Source organism: Pithys albifrons, chromosome 31, assembly GCF_047495875.1.
Source record: "Pithys albifrons albifrons isolate INPA30051 chromosome 31, PitAlb_v1, whole genome shotgun sequence".
Classification (NCBI taxonomy): domain Eukaryota; kingdom Metazoa; phylum Chordata; class Aves; order Passeriformes; family Thamnophilidae; genus Pithys; species Pithys albifrons.
In genome coordinates, this window is record NC_092488.1 from 1,456,298 (window position 1) to 1,469,190 (window position 12,893).

The following is a 12,893-nucleotide window of genomic DNA, read 5'->3' on the forward strand; positions in this document are numbered from 1 at the left end:
GAACCTCAGGTTTACTCTGTGGTTCAAATTTAAGGAATTATAGAGGTTTGATTGAATCACTTTCTCCTGCAGGTTTTAATGATGACACATCAGATACGTGAAATCAATTGTTTATTGTGACAAATGAACAGACAAAACAAGAGACAAGTGAACAGATGAAAGATCTTAATCAGAATTATTTACTGCACTGGGAAAGTTAAAAACATACCAGTAGAGCATATTATAGCATAAAATAGTGCAGTTCACTGTATCAAAGCAATGATTTTAAAGCAGTTGTATCAGAGCCAGAAAAAAAGAAATAATCATTAAGCAGAAATTGATGTAACTCACCACAAAACTAAAGAGGGCAGATCTCTCTCCTTCCCTTAACCCCTGGGCAGTGACCATGAAGAGCCGCCTCTGTGTCACAGGAGAAGCTCCACACACTTCAAGGCAGTCTGTGGAAGGGTCTGCCATATGGAACTTGGACTGGGCTTTTCTAGTTACACAGTGAGGGATTGCTAGTCATGTATTTCCAGGCCAGTGAGCAGCTTATCTGTCAGCTCCTGTTTCACAAAGCAGATGAGTATTTGAAGTTTGGTGTTGTCGATGGTTGTGTCAGACAAAGGAGCACAGGGTCACAGGTGCCATGAAACTAATTTTTCATGTAATACACTCAAAAGAAAACAAAATAAAATGGAGGAGAAAAAATAGGAAGGGAAGATCTTTCAAATTAGACGTGTTTATTTCCACAGTTTGCTCTTCTCAGGTCCTCTCTTATGATATTTTAGTTATGCTGCCAGTTTTCTCGCAGTCATAATTATCTCTAGCTATTTCCTTGTAGTTCAAGGAGGTGCCACTTCATTTAGGCTGAAAAGTGTCTGCAGCTTCAAACCCTCATAGTCTGGTGAACCAGGCTGGTTTTTGCAGAATTCAACACCAAACCAGCACCTTGGTGCCAGCAGTACCTCAGCACACAGAGCCTGCACTGTTTGCATTCTCTGAGCAGATTCTGGGCCTGATCAGGGCAGAACATCCTGTCACGGTCCATAAGGCCCTGCAGTGCCACACTGGCACCCTGATGCCATGAGGTTCCAGAATGTCCTGGGCTTCATTTGCTTCCAGCAGCCCACACAAGTCACAAAGGCCCCTTGGTTCCAAGAGATGCCACAGAGCCCCAGGGTCCCTCTGGCTCCATAAGGCTCTTCAGTGACAAAATGGCCCATTGATTCCATGAGGTTCAGAAATGTCCTGATGTGCCTTTGGTTCCATGAGGCTCTGCATGTCACAATTGCCCCCTGGTTCCATGAGGGTCCACAGTGTCCCAGGATTCCTTGGGTTCCAAAGGGGCTGGATTGTCACAATGACTTCTTGGATGCATGAGGTTCTGCAGAGTCAAAATGGCCCCTTGATTCCATGAGTTTCCAGTGTGTCCCCGGATTCCTTTTTTCCCATGAGGTCCAAAAGTGCCTCAATGGCCCCTTGATTTCCTGACGTTCTGCAGTGTCCATGATCCCTTTTTCCTTGCAAAGGCTGTTCAGTGTCACAATGTCCCTTTGGTTCCATGAGGTTCTGTGGTGTCACAATGTCCCTTTGGTTCCATGAGGTTCCACACTGCACTTGCAGGAACACACATGGGTGGATGTTGCCCCACCTGCAGAGCTGCCTCCAGCTCTGGGGTCCCAGCACAGGGAGGACATGGAGCTGTTGGAGAGAGTCCAGAGGAGGCACCAAGATGATCAGAGGGATGGAGCAGCTCTGCCATGAGGAAAGGCTGAGAGAATATGGATTGTTCAGCCTGAAGAAGAGAAAGCCTTGGGGTGACCAAATTGTGTCCTTCCAGGACTTGAGAGGAATAAACAAGTAAGATGGAGAGAGACTATTTACATGGGCCTGGAGTGGCAGGATAAGGGGGAACAGCTTCACTCTGATAGAGGGAAAAGCTGGATGAGATATTGGAAAGAAATTCTTTACAGTCAGGGTAGTGAGGCCCTGGCACAGGTTGCTCAGAGAAGTTCTGGCTGCCCCATCCCTGGAAGTTGGTCAAGGCCAGGTTGGATGGGGCTCTGACCAACCTGGTTGAGTGGAAGGTGTCCCTGTCCATGCCAGGGGGATGGAATGAGATGCTCTTTAAGGTCTCTCCCAACCCAATCCATTCTGTGATTCTGTGACTGGTGGGGGATGTCATGGTCAGGCCCATCTTGGGCACAGGGACACTGAATGGCAGAGTTTTCCATGGTGGGTGAAGGAAAGAGTGGGCAGCAGAACTGACACCTTGGATTGACGGCAGGCAGACTTTGTCCTGTTTGGGAGAATGATTGATGGAATCCCTTGGGAGTCAATCCTGAAGGGCACAGAGGTCCAGGAAGGCTGGAGGTGTTTTAAGAAGGAATCTCAAAGCTCCAGGAGCTCTGCCCATGTGCCCTAACACAAGCCAGGGGGCAAAAAGCTTGTCTTGGTTAAACACAGAACTTAGGCTGGGTATCAGGTTAAAAAAAAGAAAGTGCATCACCTCTTGGGCGAGGCACAGAAAGCTTTTCAGGGACAACATATGGTGAGGTTGTGTAGGAGGAAAATTTGAAGGGACAAAGACAAACTGGAACTTAATTTGGCCACTGCAGTACAAGACAGCAAAAAATGTGTCTCTTAATCCATGGGCAGCAAAAGGATGGCTCAGGAGAGTCTCCACCCTTTGCTGGATGCAGAGGGCAGCACAGTGTTGGGGGAGGAGGAAAATGTGAGAAACTTAAGACCTTCCTTGCCTCACTCTTTATCCTCCAACCTACTTGTCCTCAGGATACCCAGGTCCCAGATCTGGAATTTAGTGATGGGGAGCTGAGTGAAACCCCCACAATCCAAAAGGAAATCGAATTGTGAGTGACCTGCTCTGCCAATGAGACCCTCACAAGTCCCTGGGCCCAGATGGGATGCCCCTCAGTCTCTGGAAGTGCTCAGATGGTGTCTGGATATGGCTTTTGAAATACAATTTAGGGGTGTTTATGGTGGTGCTGGTCTGACAGTTGGACTAGAAGATCTTGAAAGTTTCTTTCAACATTGATGATTCTGTGACTCTCTAACCTGTCATCAATGTTTCCAGGTTTGTGCTCCAACAAAATCATGGGGATGTTTTCTCAGCAGTGTCCCTCAGTGGGACCCATTAGCACTACAAGAAACTTTACAGTTTGAATCTCACTTTGGTTTCTCAAGAGGTTTCTGCAATTTACCTCAGGGACTGAAGTTCAGGGACTCAGCACCAACACCCCCCAGAGAGTCATGAAATGCCCTGGGCTGTTGCTGTGCTGCTGAGCTGGGCCGGGCTCCTGGCACACAGGGAGCTCCTGGCAAGCGGGCAGTGCTGCAGAGAGACAGCTCTGCCCAGGAGCAGCTCCTGTGCACAGCCCAGCAGGGCTCAGGGCACTGCCTGCAGACACCCAGGGCACAGCAGAGAAGGGACAGAGGTGAGAGGCAGCCTGGGCCGGGAGGTGACTAAGCTCTGACTACAGGAAAAACCTTCACAGTTTTTCTATGAAGAATTTTCTCACTGGAGGAAAGTTAAATTTCGCTTCCTGCAGGAATCTCCTAAAACTGGCACATCCCACAGCATCTGGGATCTTTCTGAAGGACTCTCACAGTTCATCTAGTGGAGAGGAAGTGGTCATAACGCAGAGGAGAGCAGGACCTGCAGGCAGCAAAGGGCAGACAAGAGTAGTGAGGAAGATGTTTAAAAGATCCTGGCATAGGAAGAGAGGTGAGAGCTCATCAGGGGAGAAACCTTCACAGCCCTTTGCCACGGTAAGTCTCTGGCTGCAGAGCAGTGCAGGTGAGTTTCTGGAAGTGTCTCTTCCACCTGCCAAATGCCACCACTGACAGGACCTGTCAGGAAGGCTGTCCTGGATTTCCTAGTGTGCAGAAGGAGAACATGACCGAAACAGGACTTGCCTGCTGTACCATCAGAGGCACAGGGCAAGAAGGTTGCCTTCTTGTAAGGATGGTTGAGGGGTGTGAGATTGTGAGTGAAGACAGGGGTGCCCAGGGCTGTGGTGCAGAGCAGGGTCCTGCAGCCCAGGGCTCTGTGTGCTGGGACAGGGACTCTGCTGCCTGCCAGGGTCAGCTCAGCCCGGTCAAGGAGCTCCCCAGGGCTCTGCATGGAGAAGGTGTGGATGGGAGGAGTGACTCCCTCATGGCAGGGCAGGGATGAGCAGGGCAGGGATGGGCAGGGCAGGGATGGGCAGGGCAGGGCAGGTCCTTCAGCTGGAATGGCTCTGGGCTTCTCTCAGATTCAGCTTGAGTTTCTGCCATTTCCAAGGGCGCTTCTCAGGAAGCACATCCACTCGGAACACCTTCCCCTCTTCAGCCACATCAGCTTGTCTGGGATCTGCTCTTCAGCCCCTGCACATGCAGAGCTGCCCCTGGGCAGTGGGGTGGGCATGGGCTGTGTGAGCACTGGAGGGAGCTGAGCTGGGCACAGGGAGGCAGCTGCTGGCAGGAACAGCTCCTCACAGCAGAGACAGGCAGGGAGTGAGAGGGAACTGCTGCCACAAATGCTGGGGAGGGCCATGTGGGCACCTCCCTGCTGTCCCTGTGGCACACAGGCCTTCCCTGATCAGCTCCTCCCTGGGCTCCTTTCCCAGCCTAAGCAGAGTCCCTGCCCTCAGGCCCATGGGGGCTCAGGTGTGCATTGCCCTGCAGCAGCAGAGCCCAGGAAAGGACAAGGTGCTGAATTCTCTCTCCGTGTGCTTCCTGCTCCCTTGGCAGGACTACTGTGGCATTTCACTGCCATTCCTCTCTTTCCTTTGGTGTCCTTGTTCTCACCATTGGCTTTTTTGAGCCATTGTGGGGGATTGGGGGTGGCAGGTTCAGTTCATGTTCAGGCACAAACCATTTGGGTCCTGCTCTGGGATGTGTCTGTGGGAGCAAAGTGCCCAAATCCTCTCCATGCAACTTTTGGACATTCAGCTGCTTCTGTGGTGTCCTGCAGAGCTGCAGGGTGCCCTCCAGAAGGGCACAGCTCTCCCTCAGTATCTCTGTGCTCTAGGATCCCATGGAGAAATATCTCCATGCTAAATCCATGGAAATGCAACTTGGCAACTGCAATGATTTTTCTGTGCCTCAGTGTGGGAGGGGAGAGATGAAAAAGCTGAGGAGTTTGTTAATTCTGCTCTTTGGCCCTGAAGTCCTGGATTCCTCTGCTCTCCCCCGTGTGCAGTTTCTTTTTTAGGAGAACAGTTGAGTGTGATGCTGATCCAGATCCAAGGTGCCAGCACGGGGCAGCTGAGAACAGCACTGGTGGGCAGAGCAGCTCTTCTCTCCTCACTAACAGAGCCTTCCTTTGACCCGCAGGACCCACATGACTTGACCTGCAGTGCAGTAGGAATGTCAGGGATTTCAAACATCCACAATCACTGAGAACTGTGGTGGGTGCAACTGGATCAACAAACACAAAGAATTCCTTCAGATCAATTTTTCATTTGTCCAAAATTTGAACAACTCTTTGATGTGCCACAAGTCCATTTAATTTGAGATCACCCTGAATTTCAAGTGAACTCTCTCTCCAGAGGAAGGACTCCACAGGAGCCCATTGCAGGGTCCCTGCTTCCAATGCCCCGAAACCCAGAGATCAGGGCAGGGGGTTGCAGAGACCTTTTCTTACAAAAAAAAAAAAAAAAGACCCTGAATATAGAGTTGCCATGAGACATGCAATATGTTTTGCTAATAAAGTCTGACTTAACTCAGGTCTGCCTTTTCCTTCTCAACAGATAACCACACCCTGAGGTAGCCAATGCCCAACAGCAGCTCCATCAGCCACTTCCTCCTCCTGCCATTGGCAGACACGTGGCAGCTGCAGCTCCTGCTCTTGTGGCTCTTCCTGGGCATCTCCCTGGCTGCCCTCCTGGGCAACGGCCTCATCATCAGCGCCGTAGCCTCTGACCACCACCTGCACACCCCCATGCACTTCTTCCTGCTCAACCTGTCCCTCACAGACCTGGGCTCCATCTGCACCACTGTCCCCAAAGCCATGCACAACTCCCTCTGGGACACCAGGGACATCTCCTACATGGGATGTGCTGCACAGCTGGTTTTTTCATCTTCTTCATCACAACAGAATTCTCTCTCCTCACCATCATGTGCTACGACCGCTACGTTGCCATCTGCAAACCCCTGCACTACGGGACCCTCCTGGGCAGCAGAGCTTGTGCCCACATGGCAGCAGCTGCCTGGGCCAGTGGCTTTCTCAAAGGTCTGCTGAACACAGTCAATACATTTTTCCCTGCCCCTGTGCCATGGTAATGCCCTGGGCCAGTTCTTCTGTGAAATCCCCCAGATTCTCAAGCTCTCCTGCTCATATTCTGATCTTAGGAAACTTGATCTTCTTGTGCTTAATGCCTGTTTAGGATTTGCTTGTTTTGCTTATATTGTTTTCTCCTATGTGCAGATCTTCAGGGCTGTGCTGAGGATCCCCTCTGAGCAGGGAAGGCACAGAGCCTTTTCCACGTGCCTCCCTCACCTGGCTGTGGTCTCCCTGTTTATCAGCACATCATTTTTTGCCTACCTGAAGCCTCCTTCCATCTCCTCCCTACCCCTTGATCTTGTGGTGGCAGTTCTTTATTCAGTGGTACCTCCAGCCATGAACCCCCTCATCTACAGCCTGAGAAACAAGGAACTTAAGGATGCCCTTTGGAAACTAATGATTGGACACAATTCAGAAGCAAAAACTGCCTGATTTCATGTGCAAAACACTCATAGAGAAAATCACTATACACTCAACACGCCTTCTCAGGTTTTTGGTGGTGATTATGTGGGTTTTTTTGCTTTTTTTTTCTGCTGCTGAAGTGGTGTGCAACTTACTTCTACTTTTGATCCCCATTTTTCCATAAATTCTCTTTCCTTAATATTTGATCTGGAGACTGGGTAAATGAGGGAATGTTCTCTTTGCATATTTAAGCAAAATAAAAGTTACTTGTGTAGTTTGTTTTTCCGAGTTCCTTCCTCTGAGACCACAGCAAGGCCAATGGCAGTTCCTGTTTGCAGAGAGAGTCCCAGCACAGCAGCATTGCCAGGGAGCAGCAGAGCTTTGTCACATCCTGCTGTGTGTCTGTTCTGGGATCACAGGCAGGGACAGGCCATGGACACTTGAGGGACACAGCTGGGCTCCAAAACAGCAGTTACATGAGGAAAGGGGTTCTCCTGAGGGCAGAGCAGGAAGGCTTTGGACTTCTTCCAAAGGAACTTTCAATAACATGTCCAAGGAAACAGACTCTAAAGAGGCTCCTTGTGTTGCTTGTTGTCCATGGGACTCAGTGTGATGAGATCAGTGTCCTAGCATGGCCTTCAAGGATCTTAGTGCTGCTTTAGGGTTTGCTGTTTGTTGCCAGTGACAAGGACATGGTGAATGATCTGTGATTAATCCTCGAGGGACTCTACAACTTGTGACAGACCTGCCTTCTATTGAAGAGACTTGGGAGGGGCCAGGAGAACTCAGGGGACCTGCAGAGACAGTTTGTGCCAAGGAGTCAGCAAGAAATGCAGCGCAGTGAGAACAGGCCTTTCAGGTGTGGGGTCACCCAGAGATGATATTCTACATCTGAGTGTGAACTGAAAAAGGGGAGCTCTGCAACCCCAGAGACCACAGCAGGCACTGGAAAAGGAGTCTGGTGAGGGCTTCATGTTCTGGTCAGTGAAGGTTCATAGATTAGATCCAGTGCAGCCCCCAGACCCATCTCCCAGCACTGGCACAAGGCAGGGCCCCTCTGAGCACCCTCTGTGTCCACACAAGAGCTGGTGTGGCAGGTGGTCAGTGGCAGGGACCACCATCAGCTGGCTCTGCCTCCCAGCTTGACCAGCACAGCCCAGCAGAGTCCCCCCATGGCCCTGGGCACCACAGCCCCCGTGCCCTGCAGAGCAGCACCCCCAGCTCAGGGGCTGTGGGGAGCACGGGGAGGGGCTGCAGGAATGGCTGGTCAGGCCAGCACAGACGTGTTCCCCTGGGGAAAGGCTCTGTGGGGAGATGGGATGTGCCAGGAGAAGAGCAGGACAGCCTGTGTGTGCAGAGGAGACATGGAAAGAGGCTGCCCTGTCCCTGGGGCAGCAGGAGCTGCCTGAGGAGCCTTTGGGGCCGAGTCTTTCCTGCTGTCCTGGGGAGCAGGGCTGGCCTTGGGGCTGCAGGAGCTGCCTGAGCTTATCATCTCCTGAGCATTCCACACACAGGGTCACTGTCCCTGACCTCCATTTCCTCCATTTCTTGGTGCAGGGCAACATGACTGGGCTGCTCTGCTGGGCTGGGGCAGGGGCAGGGAGATGGGGGGACCAGGGAGGGGCTGGACTGGGAAGGGCCAGGGAGAGGAAAACCCCCCTGTTGATCTGAAGTTTGTGAGTGTGCAGGGTGGGGGCTCTGCAGGGCTGAGGTGCCTCCAGCCCCTGGCTGTGGCAGCAGGAGTTCAAGAAGACACTGCACCTGCTGCCAGGAACTGTCTGTGTGTGCAAGGGAAGGACTCGTGTCTCTGAACAGCCCTGGGGGTGTGAGCAGGGCATGAGCACAGCTCAGGTGTGGGCACCTGTCAGAGCCCTGACACTTCTGGCTGTGACTCCAGGAACAACCTCCACTGCTGCAGTGAAATTCATCTCACAGGCCTCACATAGTTCCATTGCAAATGTCCCTGTCTCCTTAATTGCCCTCCTCTGCCTTTCTGTCCCTTTCATCCCACACCAGGAAAGCAGCCTGGGGACCATCTCACCTGAGCAGTCAGAGAGGCTCTGTGCGCAGGAGGGGCAGTGTTCTCTAGAAGGTGCTTTTGTCCCCTTTGACATGGCCCAGAGCACAACTTGGGACTATGAAAACATTCCCAGGCATGAACAGCTTGGAGAGATCTTTGAAGGCAAAAATTGAGAGAGGAAGAATAAAAGAGGCAAAATTAGAGATATGAAACCTGCCCAAAGAAGTTCAGGAGCTTCTCTGAGCAATTTTCCTGCATTCAAATAATTGGTAGGAAATGTACAATGATGAAAAATAACTACACAAGAATTTTCACATAAACAGTGAGTGAATCAGATTAGTACATGTATGTGGTGCTGTCACTGAAAACAATATGAAAAGTCATTGAAATTAAAAATAAACAAACAAACAAACTCGACCTTGTAATGACAGGCCAGGAAGTCTTTAAAAATTATCAACTTCTGACTGCAGAGGTTTCAGATGTGTCCTAAAATCCACACTCCTGCCTTCAGGCCATGACCTCCCAGAGCAGCCACCCAGTTGGTCACTGTCCCAGAGATGCTCCGGGGCAGCTCAAGTACCCAAGGGTGAAAAGTCCCCCAGGGTGTGTGTGAGCCCTTGTGGAGCAGGAGCTGGTGGGCAGGAAGGGACCAGCTGGGGAGGGCAGGGAATCCCCCACCTCCAGCACTGCTGGCCAGGCTGAGGAGGGCCCTCTCCAGCACAGCAGAACATCCTGTCCCCTGGAGGGCTGGGCTGTCAGGTGTGTTCCCAGGGACTGACCGGCCAAGGTGGGCAGGCAGATGCTCAGGGGTCATGAAGGGCATCACAAAGCTGAGCCCATCCAAGTGAAGGATTTAGGTGAGTCAGGAGGAACTGGGACAAAAGGAATGGAGTATTTGTGGGAGGGAAGAAGAGATGGCCAAAAGAGAGGAAAGATTTAATGAGGTACAAACAGGTTCAGTTCATGCTGAGGGTGCTAAAATAAGGATTATGCAAACACTCCTGATGGACCTTCACCTGAACTTTGTGAACCATTGCAACTTCTGTTAGGATGTGAATATAACTTGATTCCCCTATTTTTACCTCCAGTCATTTTCTCTCATGAACAAAAGGAACTCTGGGACTCTGTGGAAACTCATGGAATCAAGGGTCCTTTGTGACACTTTAGGTCCTTATGGAGCCAAAGGAACTCTGGGACACTGTGGAATGCCTTGTTATCAATCCAGTGGCCATTCTGACACTTGGGAACATCATGGAATCAAGGTTCTGTTGTGACACTGCAGGACCTCATGGAAACCAAAGCCCTTTGTGACACTGTGGAGCCTCATGGAAGGAAAAGGGACTCTGTGAGGCTGTGGAGCCTCATGGAATCAGGAGATCATTGTGACACTCCAGGGCCTCATGGACTCCAAGGAGTCTTGGGACACTGCAGAAACTCATGGAATCAAGGAGTCATTGTTAAACTGAGGGGCCTTATGAAGCCAAAGAGACAATTGTGACAGTGCAGAACCTCATGGAATCAAAGGAATCCTGGGACACTCTGGAATCTGATGTAATGAGTGTGCAATTGTAACACTGGGGAAACACATGGAACCAATGGGCCATTGTGACATGTGAAGCCTCGTTGAAGCAAAGGAGTCCTGAGACCTTTGGATTTATAGAATAAAGGGACCATTGTCAAGCTGTCAGGGAATCAAAATGCCATTTTGACACTTCAAGGCCTCATGGAACCAAGGGAATCCTGGGGCACTGTGGAACCTTATGGAAATATTTTGCCTCTGGCTGAGCTGCAGTTCATGTCCCCACAGCAGCCCTCCCAGTGCTGTGCTTTGCACTGGGAGCTGGACAGGGGTTGAGAACACAGCAGTGTTGTGGCTGCTGCTGAGCAGGGCTGGCACAGCATCAGCTCTGCAACATTCCTTCCCCAGTCGAGGGCAAGATCCTGGGAGGGGACACAGCCAGGCCAGCGGAGCCAGACTGACCAAAGGGATATTCCAGACCATGTGACATCAGCTCAGGTATAAAAGCCGAGGAAAGGAGGAGGAATGGGGGTTTCCATTCTTTACAATATTTGCCTGCTGATCAGCCACCCCATGTGCCAAAGCCTGGCTTCCTGGGAGGGGGCCGGACATCTCTGCTGATGGGATGTAGAGAATAAACCTGGTGATTTTCCTCTCCACTTGTGCACTCAAACTGTGGCTTTTGATTTAATAAAGTGCCTTATCCCAATCCACAAGTCATTTTCCATCTTGTTCTCTCTCCCCTGTCCGTCTGGGAAGGGCAGAGATAGAGGGGCTGGGTGGGCAGCCTGTAATTCTCCCAGTCCTCATTTTGCCCTCCTTGAAGATGGGGTTGACATCTGCCTTTTCCAAGGACCCCTGAACCTCTCTGATTGCTCTGGCCCTTTTGAGAGCACAATCCAGAATCACAGGCAAGGGTGATGTGGCAATTTAGGGACACTTGAGCTGCCCAAGGCCACTGTGATGAATCTCACTGGGCCCATGGGGTTTGTTCCTGGAGTCACTCACAGAAATGCTGAGGTCCAGCAAGGCATCCACCTCTGAGCTGGGCTTGTGGAGTCCTCATGCACCCAAGGGTGATCAGAGACAGAGTCTTTCCCTTTCACACCCATAGGGAGATCATTACAGGAGTCACAGTCTCTCCCTGGGCTCCTGCTGCCACTGCCAGGGGCTGGAGGCACCTCAGCCCTGCGGGGTGTCACCTGCTCTGCCCCTGTCTGAGATGCCCCATGGCCTGAGGGATGGACACAGGGAGGTCTGTGCACAGAAACACATCCCAGGGCTGCATCCAGGGGGTTTCCCAGGGGATGTCAGTCCCAGAGGGAAGTGACCTCCAGACACTGTGTGTCCCACAGCCCTTCCCAGCACCTCCAGGATTAGCTGATGGTGTTTGTGCTCTCTTGGGTTCATCTCCCCCCACACACCCTGTGCATGCTGAAGTCTCCTCTGTACAATGGCAGTGTGGCCTTGTGAGCTGCTCATTTGGTGTCCCCTTGGAGGGACAAACAACCTGTCCGGGGTAGGTGAGAGGCCAGTGCTGGGAATGGTGTTTGCAGGGGCTGAGCTGTGACAGCTGCCCTGGGGCCCCTTGCCCAGGGTGTCCAGCAAAGACACAGCCCAGACCCTGCTCTGCTGGTCCTTCAGGTGTGTCCCTGGAGGCCTGGCTGTGGAAGGGACACTGCTGTGCCCCCTCCTGCTCTCCCACACTTTGGCTGGTCACTGGGTTTTTCTGCAACAGGGCAGTTTCCTGACCTTGTTCTTGACAACCATGAGAAGACACCAGTTCCTTACAGCCCCAGGGCTTGTTGCCTCCTCACCCACCCCACAGAGCTCTGGAGGTGTCCTACTGCTCTCCTGCACTCCCCATTCCACACCCCTCACTCTCTCCCTGGAGAGCCATGAGCATCCTGTGAGGGAACAGAGCCCCATTCCCAGGGGATGGGTGGCAGGGCTTGGCTGTCCTGCTTGGCAAAGCTCATCCAGGGCTTTCACAGCCACATTCCACAGTCCATTTTCCACCTGTACCAGTGACTCTGAGTTGCTGCTTCCCCAGGCCCCAGGGAGGGTCTCCTTGTCTGCTCATTCCCTCCAGGGTCTCTTTTCAGTGCTGGCCTGAGTGGGGCTTGCTGACATCCTCAGGAATTTGGAGGTTTGCTGATGAATTTTACTTTTCTAAAGGCTGGCTCAGTTTTCACAACTTCAGTTCAGGAATTCAGTGCCAGAGGGCTCATTAACATGCAAAACACTCTAACGAGATAAGCCTCTGGGAATAATTTACCATTAAGTCTTCAGTTTTTTGTGGTTAATTAGATACATTTCAGAAGTGTATTCAAAGGGAGTGTATTACAGTGACAGGAAAAATGAAGAAAGATTTCTTTTTGTCCTTTTTACTTTTTTCCCTGTTTATACACTGATAGCAACAATCTCTAATTGATATTCTTCTCCAGCACCAGGAAGGGTCTCCTTGTCTGCTCGTTCTCTCCATGGTCTCTTTTCAGTGATGGTATCCTAACCAGAAAAGCCCCTGACAATAATTTACTTTTAAATTTTCAAGTCTTCTGTGGTTAATTAAACAGATCTCAGAAGCATATTCAAAGTGAATATCTTATATTAAAATAAAAAAGAGCAAAAATGTCTTTTGTGTTCTGTTTAATTTTTCCTGTTTATACATTAATATCAGCAAT

The 12,893-nt window shown here is 51.0% G+C and overlaps 1 pseudogene; it reads left to right on the forward strand.

Annotated features, from left to right (window-relative positions):
* The first annotated feature begins 5,926 nt into the window (after positions 1-5,926).
* LOC139684039 (olfactory receptor 14J1-like) lies at positions 5,927-6,764 on the forward strand (annotated as a pseudogene).
* The last annotated feature ends 6,129 nt before the right edge of the window (positions 6,765-12,893 follow it).